Below are 18374 nucleotides of genomic sequence, written 5' to 3'. Positions count from 1 at the left end.
ACACTTGGCGACACACTAGTAGAACTCCAGCTTCTCTGTTTTGGTTCATTTCTAGCACAAGACCTTGGTCTTTCGGGGAGTATCGAATCGCTATGAAGGTTAATTCAGTTTCCCCACTTACCCCATGGACATACATGGTTCACCCTTTGCCAAATCAGTCAAACAAAATCAAAAAATCAGCTTAGATCTTAGTGTTTCAAATCTGGGAAGGGTAGTTCAGTTCGCAAATTGAATATTTTCAGAGTATAAGTTTTCATCTCTAGTGTTGCTTTGCTGTCAGCAGGCCTGGACAGTACCCTGGTAGAGTCACACAGGAACACACACATTGCTCCACTGCCAGCAAGCCTAGACAATACCTCGGTGGAGTTGCATGCTTCACCTCTCCGCGCAAGAAGCTTCTCTTCTTTCGCCTTTGTATTTTTAAAGAGAACTGTGCATAGGCACTTATTTATCTTTTGGGGCGGAAGAGGGATCCTGAGTTATTGAGAGGAGAATAGGTTGTTCCTTCAGAGAATCATGTAATACCTCTGACATAGGTTTGCTCATTTATATTTTTCCCCTTCTCTGTTTCTACTAATTGGATTAGATTCAACACACAGAGCAGAAGGTTGAGTATAGGCATGGGGTTTCCAACTATGGACACAGGTTCATGGTTGGACCAAAGCTTCCCTTACAAACAGTTCATATTTTTGTCAGGACTTCATCGGCCGAAGGTTGTAACCAAGCATAGAGAAAATGGACACAAGACTGGCCAAGTGTTGTAGTGTCACAAGTCTCTTCAAATTTCAGCCACATACTCCATTCAAAAGCCAAAACGTAGTAGTTGGAAGCACTTATTTCCGGAAACAAAAATAGTAATATATCAAACAAAAAAAATGAACATGAAAAAAAATAGTAAGAAGAATCAAACAAAGAGAAAGCAAAGATAATAAGCAAAACAAACCAAACGAAACAACAAATAGCAAGTAGACTATGTACATGGCATGGGCACTGCCCGACCTACTGAAACTAGTGTTTGAGAACTTGGCCATTGATAGGAAGATTATCAATCCTCTCGTCAAGTAATTGTGAATGATATGTGTGTGAGCCAAGTTTCTCGTGGACTAGTGTCAGTCCACCAGGCTCCAATACCGGATCCTAGTGGTATTCTAGAAGACCTTCAAGTGAAGTCAACACCATTGTTTCAGGAACTGTGTGCAACATGGGCTCGGATGATGGCACGAGGTAGTTGTTTTTATTCTGGGAAGGGTTTAAGTTTATGAAATCAATGCATAAGTAGATCTTCCCATATTTCTTATGTGAAGGATTTAAATCAGAACACCAAGTATGATGACGAACTTTGCAAGTAATCCAACCACTTAAAATATTAGTCAATCTATTCGGTGAAAGGAGTGAAAACAACATATATGTGTTACCTGTTCTTTGTTGTAATGGCTTGTCTTCTCCTTTACCTGGAATCTCATGTTGGATTGTTCACATGTAGTGGGTACTCAGGTCATCATCTACTCGTGTAGTATCTTGGTACTGTTCGATCAAGCGGTCAACGATTGGTCGTTGCTGCAATGTGAAACTTGTACCGAGATTAGCCATCTTTGGATCATGGTGGATTCCCAAGTTGCTCTATTCATTCATAGTGTTGGTCCTCCGTGTGTTCAGCATGAGTGCTTCAGCATCATTGTTTGTGACTCTGAACTTCAAATAACTTGAAATCATGCATTTTTCATTGTTTTTTATGACTGAGATGCACTCGGTCCTTGAGTCATGATGTGTTCCTAATTTATCAAGACTCATGGTCCACAACTTGTTTGTACATGGAACATTTGGCATGTCAGTACTGCTGATACTACCGCTGTTGCTACTACTGCTACTAACAAAAAAACAAATTGTACAAGTTTCATTATCATCAGTTGGGTGAGGAAGGAGTCCCAACTAGTTGTCTGACGATGTTGAAGTAGGCCGTGTAGAATAACACTCCAATGTCTTTTCCAGGAGGCAGATGCCAAACATGAGTTCTGCGAAGGCCAATGGTTCGTTCTCACTATCAATGGGAGTGACATTGTGTTTCATATACCTCTCGGATAACACCCGAATTTGGTTGCATCTGCCCTTGTACAGAAGCCACAGGTGAGACCAGTCTGTAGCAAAGTATCCATCTAGCTTGCTAGACCAGTGTCTGCTAAGCAACAGACCATATGCTTTTGGTATGTCCACAACTACTATGTTGATGCACTGGTGGACTTGACTGTCATGGGATAGTCAGATGATCATGTCTTGTATTTCACCAATGGATGGTACTGATGTTCTATCAAGTTGGATGATTCTCATGGATGTTTCTCTCCATCGTGCATTGATCTTCTTAGTAATGGAGAGCGGCATGACATTGGCTGCTGCGCCAGAATCAACCAAACATTTTTGGACATTGTAGTTGAAAACTTCGAATGAAAGCAGGAATGGAAGGCAACCTGAGTTTGCTTCTTCCATCTGGAGTGTACTGAGAACAATGGATAGTGATTCAGGAGGTGTGCATGCTCCCTTTTTGGTAGAGGTAGCATTGTCTGTTTCCATTTGTCCCAATGCATGCAGCAGGATATCTCGTTGGCTCTGGACTTTGGCTAACTCGAAAAAACTGATGTTCTCTCAATTTTTCTTCATGTCATCGACTATGTTGTAATCCAGAGGTGGTAGAATCTCTGAGGTGTCCGAGGTGGAACGAATACTCGTGATGTCTAGCGGACTATTCTACAACTTGCTGCTCACGGATGTGTTCTTATCCACTGCTGTCTTCCCAGACTTTCTTTGTGTTTATTTCTTTGAGGCAACTGGTGGATCGGTCTTCTTTATCAGCCATCTCACTTTCTCTTGCATCTCCTCAAGTGTCGGGGGAGCTCCTTTACTCCTAATATTGTAGCCATCAGTTTTATTTTGGGACTGCTTCTCGGTGTTCATCTTCAAGGCTACTTACGAGCACTGATATGCATTCACCACATGCCCAGAACTTGGTGCTTCATCTGGTGCAACCTCTTCATTATCATCAGTGTCTTCCAATTGCTTCTGTATGTCACCATCCACATCGAGTGTGTGGGTATAGACAGAGGTAACAAATCGCTTCCAATCTGAACAAGAGTGCTCGGGATGAAATTCTTCATGGAAGGAACAATACTTAGGATCAACGCATTTATCGAGTTGGAACATAGGCTTTTGCGCAAATTTGGAATCGAACCGGCTATTGCTTGATGAGCCGGTTGATGAACTACTTGCCTGTCTCTGTCTAGGCAGATGACTATTTTCGAATGTGTCCGTCTTCCATTGCTTGAGTTTGGACATTTTAGTGGTCAAGTTCTTCCTATATATCAGTTGCTTCCTTGTCTCTGCCTTTTCTCACTGTTGTTTAGGGCTTTCTGCTAGCATCCTTGGAGTATTTCATTGATTCGTCATCCTTGATGACTCCAATGGCACACAAGTCTTTCTCAACAGCAATAGCCTCTTCACAGCTTTCTAACAATGTTGGGTTCGCAGCTCGCTTAACGAACTGCACAATGGTGGTTTCTTGTGCATATGTGTAATAGTCGACAGTGATGGAGTCATGAGATTTGGTGTCTGCTGCAAACTTGTTCAAGGTATGCGTAAACCTCTGATTGAAATCTTTTACTTTCTATTTTCCCTCCATCTTGAGGCTTCCCAATTCTTTGAGTAGCATGGCTGGAGTCTTGTCATCATCAAACTTTTCAAGGAACATAAGCTTGAAAGAACCCCAGTTTTGTATAGAGTTGGGTGGAAGGCTATGATACCAAGTAGCTACCCGAATGTCCAAGGTACATGGAAACAATCTACATGCTACATCATCATAACGTACCTCAAGGGTCTACAGTTGTAGGTAGAAGTTGTCTAAGTGGTCTTCTGCCTTCATCACATTGTTAGGGTTAAACTTGATGTTCATTCTCTCCGCTCACTTTGGCATCTTGTGCAGAACATCTAGGAGAGCCAATGGTCCCCGAGTCATCCATTCAAGATTTGGGTCAGCCAACTCTTTGTCCTCTTCGTCCTCTTTGTCTTCTTCCTCTCCTTCAGAATCTGATGGTTCTGGATCTGAGTCTGTCGGTTCGTCTCTGCCTCCACTCCCTCCACTACCTTCCCCTCCACCTCCTATACCAGAGTTTGATCCCAAGACCACAGGAGTGCCTTGTTCATCTTCAAAGAAGATTGGAAGTTCCTCTTTGTCTTCAATAGCTTCTTCCAAACCTTCAAGAGAGCAAGGATTGCTTCTTGCACCGATGATACAAACACTCCTATGGGAGTGGTCCTTGGCTTCTTAGATGCATGTGAAAGGTATTGTATGCTTGGGATCAGTCCAACTGCTTTGGTGAAGTGGCGAGTGATGGGATGGACGAAGTGAAGGTGTTTATATGAAATTCCATGTTCAATTCTGGGAGGTGAGGAGTAACTAACTGCAGAGTCATGAGAGAGGGGTTGCAAGTTACTTCCCTGACCAGATGGTTGATGAGTGAGTGTGAGGGGAATTTCAGCCATGTACAACTGGCTGCCCTCCTTCTAGCACCAGAAATGTTGACGGTGCTGGACCCGCCAACATTTATGGGATCACCCAATATGAATTCCAATCTAGACCTCACAACGTTTGGTGTGGGAGTCCCATCCGGTATGATGGCCCAATTTCCATTGTCTAAAGGATTTGCCTCAACTCTTGCTTGTCAGCACAGGAGAGTGGTTCGCTTTGTCTTCAAGAAGTGAGGTTCGTGTGCTTGGTGAGTGTAAGTGTACTTGTGTCAATGGTTCTTTCAATGTGAGGGGAAAAAGGTGAAGGTGAGTTCCAGGTTGAAAGGGATTAGTCCTAACTCGACTAGGAACACACAACACAAAGGACCTACACAACTTCTGGCGAAGCAGTCCACTCGGATGCAGCAATCAAAACATATAAGGTAAGATAACACGTACAACACTCATGGATCAGTCCAAGACGAGTGCAACAGTTGTTACAGCAAGGTTCATGTGAAAGGTCTATCTGATGTCCGCAGAGCAGTTGACACGGACGAGACAACATTAACAACATATACAACACATTTTCATTAATAGATTATGCACTACAACAAATGAATTAGTTCATATGTAGAACACATGGTTAAAGAAACATGCATTACAAGTGTTAAAGATTAATCTTACAACAAATACAATACATGTGTGAAAGTGTGCTAGCCTGTTGACAAGCTTCTGAATTAAGTGAAAGTTCCAAGACACATCATTACACCATACATCACTAACCCCGTTAGCGGGGCATTGGAGCCACTACTTACTCCTCAAATAAAAGATTACAGACTCTCTTGGCTATGTGGGAGGAGCTGAGGTGAAAAGTCCTTTCATGTACAAATGAGGGGGGTATTTATAGCCAAGGGTGAAACTGACCCTTGTGGTTGTTCGACTACCCTCATGACCGTTCGAATTCCATGAATTTCCAACTTACATGACTCTATGTTGAATGAGTGGGTCTCTTGGACTTCCACGTTACATCACATTGATTGACAACAAGCCCATAGTGGAGATGTGGGAAACATGACTCATGACTTGACATGATAATGTTGGTACATTTGTGTTGCTGTTGGAGTGCATGTCGAGTTAGAGTGCTGCTGAGTGATGGATGTCTTCATGATGTACCATAGATTCACCTCTGCATGGTGAAGTGCGTGGAGTCTTTGATGGTCCTTGGTTCGCTTGATGAAGCTTTAGCATGTTGTTCCTTGCTTTCATGCTAGAAGGCTTAATAGGCTCAATGTTCGTGAAGGTGCATGTTCACCGCATTAGTCCACTTTGCATGCTTCACTCATTCATTCATTAGTGAACCTATCCATCTACATGTGCTCCCTTCGTTCATCCCATTCGTTGTCTTGACATGTTTTTTTGTGTACATGTACCTACATTGACTCATGACGAGGTTACATCAAATCCAAAACCTCCTAGTTTACCATGACACATGGTCATTCGAATGCAGGTGACTAGGAGAGGCAACATGGTTGTGATGTGGGATGATGGCTCCAGGCAACTGCTAATGAAAACTGCACAAGAGTAACTAAGAGATGGAGACAAACAATCTGAGTTGACAGTGACTGTCTGCAAGGATTGGCTCATCTGGGAGGAAAAATTGCGCAAATTTTGGGAGGGACAGTCCGGGTTGCAGGAGGGCAAGGCAGACATACCTTGCATATTTTCTGGAACAAAAAGTCAGTAGGGGTTGGACAGTCAAATTTGTGCAATTTTCCAGAGGAACGGGCTGGGCTGCATGAAGGGTCAACAGGCAAGGATTGCACAGTTTTTATGGGGAACTGCCCGGGAGAATAGCAACCAGATCTACATAATTCCCAGATGGAACTGCAAGTTGGATGCTAGGGTCACTGGCAGCCAGATCCACACAATTCCCAGAGGTAACTGCCAGTTGGCTATTGGGGTCACTGGCAGCCATAACTACACAATTCCCAGAGGGAACTGCTAGTTGGTTGCTCAGTCACTGGCAGCAGAAACTATGCAATTCATGGAGGGAACAAGCAGTTTGCTGCTGGGAGCTGCTGGCTGGGAAAATTGCATTAAGGTCGGGAGGCCGACCTACTGATCATCTCTGTGCAATTTCTGAGTTGAGCTGAATGATGGGCAGCGGGAGGCCTACTCATGAGCACTGCGCAATTTCTGAGATGAATAGTCGATCGACAGTCCAAGTGGCTAGCATGAGTGTTGATTGAGTTGATTATGGACAGCACAACTTGAAAGAACTAGCTTGGGGCTTCTACACTATTCTGTTTGACAGTCAATTGACTTGAAAGCAGGGTGATGGTTTGGCTGTCAATGAGGAGTCTGGTCGTCAGAACTTCAGCAAAAATGACTAAGTGTGTGAACAATCGAAAGATGCATAGGTGATCATACAGACACACACTCGCATGACTTGACGACGAAATGACCAAACCATCCAGACACACATGTTCAACATGACTGACCGATGGTGTAAGCGACAAGCACAACACTCATGATTGATCGTTCATGATCGATACAACGCTTGCGTAGCAGTGAATGTGACTCTGTGTGTGAGTGCGACAAATGCTTTCATGGAGAACACAACAAACACATACAAAGCAAAGACTTTGAGAATAACCGGAAAATGGTCGCAAGCATGACTTATACATCAACATGCAGAGACTTGAATGCAATAAACAAGCAAGGATAATGTAAAGACTTACACGATCCCACGAAGTGAACCCAAGTGTGGGCAATCATTAAGTGTAACTCTTCAAGGGAGGCTCCAAAATTGGTGCGGGCCAAAACTTTGGAGGGTGGTTGTAGCCGCTACAATAGTTCTAAACATAGGAATTAAAGCTTATGTCGAGAATGATGCTTGCGAGCTTTGTCAGAATCTAAAAGAATCTCCTTATGTACCTGTCGGTAAAAGTGGGTGGCTTGTGTTATCATATACTTCGTGATCAATATCTGAAATAGAAAATATGGGTGGGAAATCAAAGGAGGTAATTAGCAACTCTAGTTCTACTCCTTAAGTTTATGTTGATAACACATCTTTTGCAGCCTTTGAAAAGTATACTAAAGGCATTGGTATGAATCTATTAACTCATATGGGTTATGAAGGAGGAGGTCTCAGAATCAATGGCCAGGGTATCACTAATCCTGTCGAGGTGAAGGAGTGACCATGATATGAAGGATTAGGTTATGGCCATGGATAGTTTGGAGAGTGTTCTAAACTTTTTGAGTCAAAGAAATCATCAAGTGATGATATGTCACACCATGATGGTAGTGATAATGGAAATTTGTCTCCCAAGAGTGATGAATGTTTCAAAGGACATGCAATGTCTAGTCCTCGTTGTCAAAGTCACAACCCAAGGGATAGGTATAAGTGTCATGGGAATTTTAAAATTTTTGGTGATTTTGATTATTTATGGGACATGTTTCCTTGCACATTTTGTGATGCAGTTGACCATTATGTGACTATTTGTGAGCAACACAAATTGATGGTCAAGAGAATGGACCAAATTCTTGGAATAAAGCATGAAGAACCACTCTCAAGTTTGAATACTTCCATGTCGATGGGAAAAAGAAAGTACTTTGTACCGATTGTAACATGAATGGGCACTAGAGAGAAAGGTGTTGGAAAATTCATTAGAAACTTGGTCCCAAGAAGGAAAAATAGGTCACACAATCGATTGCAAGGAAAGTGATAGGTGGAAAAGAGGAAACTGATGGAGTTCCTAAGGAAACCTTCAAAGCAGAGGGGGTGCATAAAGAGAACCCAAGCCTAAGATAGGAAAATATTGGGTAGATTGTTTTGTATAGTTTCCTTTCTTTGTAAAATTGTAAATACTTGTTGTAAATTATCATTTAGGTACTTTGTAAAGTGAATTTGTGAACAATCACTTATTTACAACAAGTGTGTTTTCTTTGACATGTTGTGTTGTTATGGTTTGATGACGAGTCCAATTGTTTGAGGACTTTTTGGGATGAGCATTTGTATGTCGTCTAGTATGTCTACAATTGCATCATGTACTCACTAATACAAGTGTTTCAAGATGAAGCTTTCTTGTGAATGTAATATTTGATAAATATTGTGTTGGCATTATGACATAGGTGTGGTGCTATGGCATAAGTGTTGTCCTTGATGACAACTCTCTCAAGTGGAAAATCACAGTTTAGGCTCTCAAAATGATAAAAAATGAGATACCCGCAGGTGCGCCGAACAAAAGCCGTGGGCCCGCAGGTGCTCCGAACAAGAGGTGCGGACATACCCGCAGGTTGTCCGAACAAAAGGTGCGGATGTCAAATTCACACACTTTCATGCAGAGAAGCGTGTGCACGTGGGAAATTTTATGATTGATCCATGGTATTTAGTCTGACATTTTTGATCCTATGGTTTTGGTCCATGGTTTTGTTTCTAAAGTATTGAACCCCGGTTTTGGGTCCCTTGTATTGGCTTTCTATGGTTTTGATCCATGGTTTGAGTAAGGGCTTGTCTATAAAAAGGAAAGGAGATCATTTGGCTGAGCACTCATGCATTGAATATCTAAAAGTGAGCAAGATCTGAAATTCTGGTGATCGGTTGGTGAGTGATAGCTGGATCTGAATCAAGGAGAAACCTGAGCTTTATAAGGCGGATCTACTGATGGGTCGAGATCTCCTTGGTGCATGATCAGATCTGTAAATCTGATAGTCTGGGGTATACTTGAAGGCTGAAAAACTCTATAACCACAGGACCGCAGGTGCGACACGGTGCAGGTGCGGAGGTCCGCAGGCCAGTGAAGGAGAAAGTGCGGAGATCCGCAGGTCTATCAAGGAAAAGGTGCGGAGGTACGCAGTTCAGACACGGGTTCAGTGTGGAGGTGCGCAGTTCAGACACGGGTTCAGGTGCGGCGGTGCGCAGTTCAGCGACAGGTGCAGGTGTGGAGGTCCGCAGGATCGACACAGACAAAGTGCGGATATCCGCAGGTTTATATTGGTGAAGTTGCGGACTTTTCTTGAAACTTATTTTAGCTGCTTTTGTCTATTACTGCAGTGTTCTGGGTTCAGAATAGGTGTCTGGTTACTGGTATTGTTTTCTGGTTACTGCATTCTGAGAAGATAGTGGTTGATTCAGTAGTTGATTGTGGAAAGGAGATTGGTTGATACACATGTACTTGATGTTTGATTGATGTTCATGGATCCAGTCTGAAAATTTATGAAACGTGGTCCTTGGAAGAAAAGAGAAGGTTGAAGCCTTCAGTAGGTGAACACCTACGTACTAGTAGCTCAGCTAGTACAAGAGCTAAGGGGGTTGTAGCTCCCTTCCAGGAGAGTCTGGAAAACGAGAGAGGGTTGTAGCTCTCTGCAGGTTGCAGCCTGCGTACTGGTAAAGGACTGCACTAGTACAGAATCATTGTAAAAAGAAGTTTCTCATTGAAAGAAGATAGAGACATATTGCAGCAGGTGGTTTTCACCCACATTGGTTTTCCACCTTATCTCTGGTGTTCTTTGGTGTGACTGTCTATTTTTCTTGTTCCCGTTCATTATTATATGGTACTGACATACAAATTAATGGTCAACATCTAAAGAATAAATTAAATTTTAAATCTATAAGGTATATTGAAAAGAATTTGATAATACTGATTCACCCCCCTTCTCAGTATTATTTCCAACAATTGGTATCAGAGCAGGTCCTTCAGAAGAATCTTGATCACTTGAAGGAAGATCTATCATCATGAGCAACTACGAGAGAGAAGCATCGATCAGGCCACCAATTTTTGATGGGACCAACTTCGTCTATTGGAAGGTAAGAGTCACAGCCTATCTTCAATCTCTTGGTACAGAAGTCTGGGATATCATAGATACAAGATACACTTTTCCTTCAGCAACTCCTACAGATCCGGCTGGTAAGAAGCAATATGAAACAAATGTAAAGGTTGTCAATCCTCTGTTAGGATGTCTATCTCAATCAGAATTCGTCAAGGTTATGTAGTACAAATCCACAAAAAAATATGGGATAAGATTGTTCTGAGCTATGAAGGAGATGAACAGGTAAAACGAGCAAAACTTCAAACCCTTAGAATTTAGTATGAAAATCTCAGAATGTACAATGATGAAAGTGTGGCTAACTATTTCCTACGTATAGATGAGATTGTTAATTGTATGAAAAACTTGGGTGAAGAAATAAAAGAGGCTGTTGTGGTTGAAAAGGTTCTAAGATCTTTGTCCTCTAAGTTTGAATCAAAAGTTTCTGCAATAGAAGAAAAACAGAATCTACAAAACCTTACCATGTCACAGCTGCACGGAATTCTAACTGCTTACAAAATGAGGAAAGGAGGACCATCAGATAGGAGAGAAGCTGCATTCAAGGCTTCAGGCAAAGGAGATTACTATGAGTCAGGACATATGTCAGAAGAAGAGGAAGAATCAAATTTTGTTAAGAACCTTCAACGGGGTGCTGGAAGATTCAGAGGTAAGTTGCCTTTCAAATTCTTTTCTTGTGGAAGAGTCGGTCACTATGCTGCCAAGTGTCCTCATAAAGATAAGCTTGAAAAAGGTAAGGAACCTGTTAAATGGAACAAGAAACAGAATGTAAATAAGAAAAGCTATTACACTCATGAAGACAATGATGGACTTTCAAATAGTGATGAATATGAACAAGGTAATTATTATAGACTTTTAATGGCTTTTGAAGATGATGATTTCATGGATGCTATAGATGAAGAAGGTCTGTATGAAGAGATTTCTAAACTCAAAATTTGTTTAGAAGAGAAAAATATGATTATTGATACTCTGCAATTCCAACTGGCTGAAAAGGAAAAACTTCATGAAAAGTTAGAATGTGAAATTGTGGGTCTTAGAAAAGAGATTGAGAAAACAAAAGCTCTTAATCTTAGATTTGTTAAAGGATCTGAAACTCTAGATGAGATTATCAATGTGCAGCGTTCTCCACTAATCAAGACAGGTCTGGGATATAATGAAGAAGCATCTCAAGCGCAGAAACCATCCACCTCCAAAAGTTATCTTGATGCAGCAAGGAGGAGTGAGCAAAGGTCCAATAGAAATCACCAGGTAAATCAGGGACAATTTACCTCAAGAATGAACAAAGACTACCAGGTAAATCAGGGGCAATCCACCTTAAGGATGAACAGAAGCTACAACCAGCCACAGGTAAAATCTTCCCAATTTGCCTCAAGAATGGATGTCAGTAGAAACTACAATCGGTTGGTTGGTAGATTTGATAATCACAGGAGTTTATTCAATGGCCAATGTTTCTCTTGTCATAAATTTGGTCACAAAGTAGCTCAATGTGTTTCCTATAAGACAATCATGACTAGAGAAGCTCAAAAACAAAGGAGTATGACTGGGATCATGAAAAGAACCTACAATAACTTTTCTACTCTTGAAAATGAAATAGAATGTTCTATTTGTAACAATTTCGGTCATGAAGATTCTGAATGCAGGAGCAGGTTTCGGCAGACAAATCAGAAGGAGCAAGCCTCAAGTGCCAAAACATGGAGAATGAAGGAACCACAACCAGAGAGATGTGGTATAGCTTTATATGCGGAAGGGCAAGAAAATCAATGGTACATCGACAGTGGATGCTCAAAACACATGACGGGTGATAAACAAAAACTTCATTCATATAGTGCCTTAAAGAAGGAGAAGAAGGTCTCTTTTGGAAATGACACCCCTGCTCTCATAAAAGGTAAAGGTTCTGTTCAGTTAAAAGAAAAGGTCAAAGCTAGAAATTTCATGTATGTTGATGGCTTAAAGCATAATCTATTGAGTGTCAGTCAGATGTGCGATCAAGGAACTGAGGTAATATTTCAATCAAATGGATGTAGTGTTCGTGATCTTGATACAGGAAAAACAATGATCAAAGGCATAAGAACTCCAAATAATTTATACATATTCAAAGAAGGACAACATCAATGCTACCTAAGCAAGAATGATGAACTCTAGCTATGGCACAGAAGATTGGGGCACCTAAGCTTCTCACAGATAAGGAAAGCATGCAAATACCAGGTAGTTCGTGGCCTTCCAGACATCAAAATTCCAGACAATACAATATGCAAATCATGTCAGTTTGGTAAGCAAACCAGAACCAACTTCCCTGAGAAGGAAGGATCAGCTAGCAGGCCACTTGAACTAGTCCATACTGATGTATGTGGTCCATCTAGGAAAAGGTCACCTCGAGGAGAAGAATACTTTATATTATTCATTGACGACTTTTCCAGGATGTGTTGGATAGGACTTATGAAGCACAAAGACGAAGCCTTCGAAAAGTTCAAATCTTTTAAAGCCTTGGTTGAAAACGAATCAGATCACAAAATTAAATGCCTCAGGTCTGATAGAGGTGGGGAGTTTACCTCAAGTGAATTTTTCGATTTTTGTGAAGAGCATGGAATAAGAAGAGAATTATCTACTACAAGGACTCCTTAGCAAAATGAAGTAGTGGAAAGGATGAATAGAACAGTTCAACAAATGGCTCGTGCTATGATGGATGAGTCTGGAACTCCCGCAACTTTCTGGGGCGAAGCTGCATTTGTTGCAGTTGTTATTCTCAACAAGACAAATGTTCGGGTGAACAGCACTCAGACTCCTCACGAACTATGGTATGGTAAGATTCCTTCGGTAAAATACTTCAAAATTTTTGGAAGTAAATGCTACATCAAAAATACTGATGAAAATCTTGGCAAGTTTGAACCTAGAGTAGATGAAGGCATTCTCCTTGGTTACTCTCCCCACAGAAAGCATACAAGTGTTACAATAAAAGGCTTGGAAGAATTGTTGACAACATTGATGTAATAGTTGATGAAGAAGGAAACATTCCTATGCAAGTAAATTCCGAAAATTTCAAAGATGATGACGACTATCCTTCAACATTGAATCAGACCTATAATGAAGAAGAAGCTCAAGAGGCACCAGAGGAACAAATAAGGATAGAAGAGAAGACTCCATCCAGATACGTTCAAAAGAATCATCCAGAAACTCAAATTCTGGGGCAGAAAGAGGCAAGTATACAAACAAGAAGAAAAATTGTAGAAGCCTCAAGATATTTGGCACTGCTCTCCTCCACTGAACCACAAAATGTAAAAGAGGCATGCAAAGATGAATGCTGGGTCAAGGCGATGGTTGAAGAACTTGAGCAGATCGAAAAGAATAACACTTGGGAGTTGGTTCCTAGACCAAAAGATACGAATGTCATAGGGACAAAATGGATCTTCAAAAACAAGTTGAATGAAAACGGGGAAGTGATTAGAAACAAGGCCAGACTTGTTTGTAAATGGTATGCTCAACAAGAAGGAATAGACTTTGAAGAAACTTTTGCTCCCATTGCTAGACTTGAGGCCATCATAATGTTCCTTGTTGTCTCTAGCTTTCAGAAGTTCAAAGTATTTCAAATGGATGTGAAATCAGACTTTCTGAATGGAGACTTAGAAGAAGAAGTGTACATTGAGCAACCAGATGGTTTCATCCTTGGGAATGATCGAAATCTTGTATGCAGACTAAAAAAGGCTCTCTATGGTCTTAAACAAGCTCCAAGGGCTTGGTACTATCGTTTGGACAAATATCTTCAACGACAAGGTTTTTCAAAAGGATCAGCAGATAGCAATATTTATATAAATATTGAAAAGAATTTGATAATACTGATTCACCCCCCCTCTCAGTATTATTTCCAACATATTGTGTAGAAGATGACTATGTTTATGTGGACAAAGTCAAGTATGTCATTGAACAAATACAACAAGTGTACATAAGAATGCAAGTGCATGGTAACCATTGAGTTGCTTCTAATTTCCAAGATGGAAAATCAAGTTTGTCTTCAACAAAGAGGGACTTCAAGATGAAGTTTGTTTGAGCCAAGAAAGATAGTTTTTGGAGATAATGTTTAGATTCGATCCATAAAAGTTTTTGTTTCTACATGTTTAGAACAATTGTGGCTCGATTCTTGATAGGAAGATAATCACTTCACGTAGAGGATAGGTGGCATACCTTGATTGGAGCTTGAAATCACCAATTGAAACAGAACATGAAGGATTGACATTGGAAAATTTTATGAGCTTTTTCCTCATTTATTTCCTAGGAGAAGATAAACTTTTGGGGTCCAAAAGTTCCTAGTGGGGGGGTATGATCCAAAGATCAAAATTAGGCTAAAAAATAAAAGTGCTCAAAATATCCCAAAACCAACGTCAATTCATAGTGTTCATCGTCCTGATTCCAATGATGCTTGAATCCCTCAATCTGACGTCATATGACAAATTTATGATGTTCTGATGTTTTTGACCAACATTTTTTTTTTGCAGGTGGGCTGACTGGGCTGCTGTCTAGGAATTCCGTACTACTGATGTCATGATGATGAAAACATTCCATCTGGACTTACAGAGGGCCAACCAGAACTTTCCATATGTCGACTCCATACAGGTATTTGTTTGCTTCATTTGATTGGTTCGCGGTCTTTTTAGGTGGCCCAATAGGAGGTTTCCACATGGCCCAACTAGAGGCCACCACGTGGCAACTCCACATTGGTCAAAATTTTTGTTTAGAGCCCTGAGGCCTCAGCATGGATCGATTGCATGACTTGCAACACACAAACTTCAGCCTCCATCATCACACCATCAGTTTGGATCTTACCATACCAAGCTCCCAGGTTATATTTGAAGTCAACATGTTTTGGCATTGGGGGAGAGGGGTCGGGCATTAGCCCTTGCCCCTAGTCATAACACTGCCAAGGGACCCTGGCTTGGAGTTCAGCAAAGTGGGGATGGGGACCAACCCTAGATCCCAGTCACATGGTGGTTCACAGGACCCTGCCAAGGTGCGAGCGAAGAGGGTGGACCGTTGGGGTATGGCCCTTAGTTACCAGAACCACCCATACGAATGTTGCTGAAGAATTGGGTGGACCGACGGGGGTGGGCGATTAGCCCCAACCTCCAACCACAATGACGTCATGTGCCCATAGGAAGAGGAGAGGAAGCCTATCCAACGAGGGCAGACAATTAGCCTCATCCCTCTACACGTGACCACAACCCGAACGAAAAGGTGTTAGTGTCGGTGGGGGCGGACTGTTGGCCCCAACCCTCGGCCTCATGGGCACCATATCGCCCTAATTTTGTGCTCAAGGGGTTATTGGGAACATCAATGAAGCTTCAAAATGCACCGTTTGTGGGCAAAATTGTCACATAGTTTGTTAATTTGGACAAATTGTAGGATGAATAGTAGAATTTGTTCAAGGAGGCATAACTTGATCATTTTTTTGTCTTTTTGAGCCCAAGAAGAGCCTAGACAGAGGTTTTTGAGCATTCTGAATCCATTGAAAACCTTAGTTTTCTGATTGGAGAACTTTTGGAATGATTTTTTTTTACAGGATTGAGCCTTTTAGTGCCAGAGACAATCAAAGGTTTTAAGTAGTTTTGAAAGCATTTTGAGCATGGAAAAAACCTTGTAGAGGTTTACCAACCTTCTTATTTCATCTGCAACAACTGTGACTTCTGTAGTGTAGCTCCTCTTTGTCTTTTCTCATTATGTTTTTTTGAGAGAAGCTCTTTTCAGTACTTCAATGTGGAGTTGTTGTACACTTTATGCTTGGTTTTCAGGTGGAGTACAAGGACTTGATGTGTGACTCCTTTTCATGTTGACCTTTTCGCGAATTTTTGTAGGTGGTCATATTTTTGGAGTGAGAATCCTTTGTAGGAGAATGTTTCCTTGTAGGTGAAACAAGCCACTTAATTGTCAACAATTTGCGTGTACTCTCTTAGCACTGAAATCAATAGAGCGGTCTATTTGTTGGAGCAAGCATGGAGACATAGCCCAGGAGAGGTGAACTTCATCATCAAATGTTATTATATTCTCTTCATGTTTTCTATTTTGAGTTGCATGTGAATGTGTTCCTTTTTAAATGTTCATGTGAAAACTAACTCACCACCTTGAAGATATTTTGAAACTTGTTACCTTTAAGACCTGTTTTGTTTAATTCCAAAGCATCAGAGGATGATCAATTTTTGAGAGAAGAAGTTCTCCTCCATTGTCAAATCTTTTTGGTATCAGAGTTGGTTTTGACCAAGTTGCAGGTATGGGCAAGAAGTTGAAGCGAGAAAGACTCCAAGAGTTAGAGGAGATTACTTTGTCTCTTCAAATGGAGAATGTTGAGTTGAGGAGATTGATTGAAGTTACCAAGGAGGAGAAGAGGTAAATGTGCCTTTAGTTGTAGCATCTGCAGGAGGAATAGGTTTGTGAGAATTCCATTCCAAAAGCAGCAAGGAATTCCTCTAAGATGAAGCCAATTTGTGGGAATGGTCCAAACATAGGATATGGACCCTATGTGGAGAATGATGCTTGTGAGATTCGCCAGCATCTAAAAAAATATCCTTATGTACATGTTGTTAAAAATGGGTGGCTTGAGTCATCATCTACTTCATCATCAACATCTGAAACCAAAAATATGGGTGGAAAATCAAAGGAGGTAATTAACATCTCTAATTATACTCCTTTAGTTTATGTTAATAACACATATTTTGCAGCCTTTGGAAAGCATACTAAACACATTGGTAAGAAGCTGTTAACTCGATGGGTTACGAAGGAGGAGATCTCAGAATCAATGGAAAAGGTGTAATAGCCCTGGTGAAAATTTCATGTAATAAAAGTTAATAAAGGAAAAATAAGACCACGGTTAAGGGACACTTATTCCAAGTTGAATGTTGGGCAAGATATCCTAGTGGGCATCACTAGATGTGTCTTTTGGCTAAGGAAAATTGGAAAAGACTAAGGCTAAGGCATTAAAAGGAAAAAAGTCATTTTAGCACATTTATTTATGAAAATAAAGGAAATTAGGAGAAAAGGAAGGTAAAAGGTCACATGTTGCTTGTGAGGAGGAAATTGAAGAAAAATTATGGAAAATGAAGAAATTATAGGCCTCATGCATCAAAATGCTTCTGAGGATCAGTTAATGGCTTTTAGTCAAGTTCAGTTTTGGAGCTCTCTCATTACTATCTCTCTCTCACTCTCTTGGTCACTTAGAGTTTTCTTGGAGCACTCTAGTCTGGAGCAAAGGAAAGGGAAGGAAAGGAAAGGAAAGGAAAAGCAAGCAAGGAACAAGGAAAGGAAAGCAAGATCAAGCAGCTTCAGCAAGAATACTTGCAGGTAACCTTTTTCATGTGTGATTTCCTAGCTGGTTGGGACATGCATGGAATTGCATGTTGGTGTATGGTTCTCTTGTTGTTGGTGGCATGGTCTTTCTAGGTTATGGCAGTGGTTTTCAACCTAGCCTAGCCATTTTTCAGATGCCATGGTATGTTGGGAGGTTTCTTTCAGTTTTGGAACTTTGGAATTGTCGGATGGATTTCAGAATGTGGGGTGAAGGTGGTCTATTGGTTCATTCCCAAAGGCCTAGGAATCCCTTGACCATTTTTGGCAGGAAACAAGATAAAGCTTGAGGGAGTAGTCTCGATTTAGGGCCTAGTGATCCAGGTTTGCATTGCAGTAAAGACTAAGAGACAAGGAGATGGAAAATTCCTCAAGGATATCGATGGATTCCAAATGGCATTCTAAGTTTTGTTCGGTTATGATCAGAGCATCGGTTTTGGTGTGATCACGGGTTGGATGAGGGTGTAGGTGGTTTAACCTCTGGATTCCCTTGATTTTTCTTGGATTGGTTATTCTATTAGATCCCACATTCATGATTGGAATATGGCATGGGGGTGACTAACTGAAAGATAGATTTGGTTCAGCCATGTCTATGGTCAGGTGTTATGTGGAAGTCCTGAACCTAGTCAGATTTGCCTAAGATTAATAAAAGCTAAGTTCTCTTACTTTTTCACTGATTTATATGTGGATTTAATGGTTGTCATATCTCTAATATTTATATGGTTTTATGGTGG

The 18374-nt window shown here is 41.0% G+C and overlaps 1 pseudogene; it reads left to right on the top strand.

The window, feature by feature from the left end:
- Positions 1-14813, top strand: part of LOC149177854 (NADH--cytochrome b5 reductase 1-like) — a 41918-nt pseudogene extending 27105 nt beyond the window's left edge.
- Positions 14814-18374: the final 3561 nt, after the last annotated feature.

The sequence above is a fragment of the Pinus tabuliformis genome, chromosome 4_1, assembly GCF_031772625.1.
Source record: "Pinus tabuliformis cultivar Carrire ecotype Pingquan chromosome 4_1, CPIR1, whole genome shotgun sequence".
NCBI classification, from domain to species: domain Eukaryota; kingdom Viridiplantae; phylum Streptophyta; class Pinopsida; order Pinales; family Pinaceae; genus Pinus; species Pinus tabuliformis.
The sequence above is the reverse complement of the archived record's forward strand: the minus strand, read 5'-3'. Positions and strand labels throughout refer to the sequence as shown.